We start from the raw sequence: 326 nt of genomic DNA on the forward strand, positions 1-326 counted from the left end.
GGGAACAAAAAGCCTTGTCTTGGGCGTCTGGGGAAAAAACCTCCGCTCCTTCATGTGGGCACGCGGTGACGCTGCGGCTCTGCCCCTTCCCTGCAGAACGGGGACAGTTGCTTCCTTCCAGGTTTTTTTTTTATATATATATATTTTTATTTTCTGTATTTCTATTGCTGCCAGGAAGAGAGGTCCTGATGTGACTGATGCTTTAACTGGCTCTCACACTCGTGCCATCCCCTGGAGGAGCCTGGGGCTGCTCGGCCACGTAGGAAATGCTGTTCATGCCCTCCCCAGGAGCCTCCCCAGGAGCCTCCCCAGGAGCCTCCCCAGGA

Source organism: Oxyura jamaicensis, chromosome 26 (genome assembly GCF_011077185.1).
Source record: "Oxyura jamaicensis isolate SHBP4307 breed ruddy duck chromosome 26, BPBGC_Ojam_1.0, whole genome shotgun sequence".
NCBI classification, from domain to species: domain Eukaryota; kingdom Metazoa; phylum Chordata; class Aves; order Anseriformes; family Anatidae; genus Oxyura; species Oxyura jamaicensis.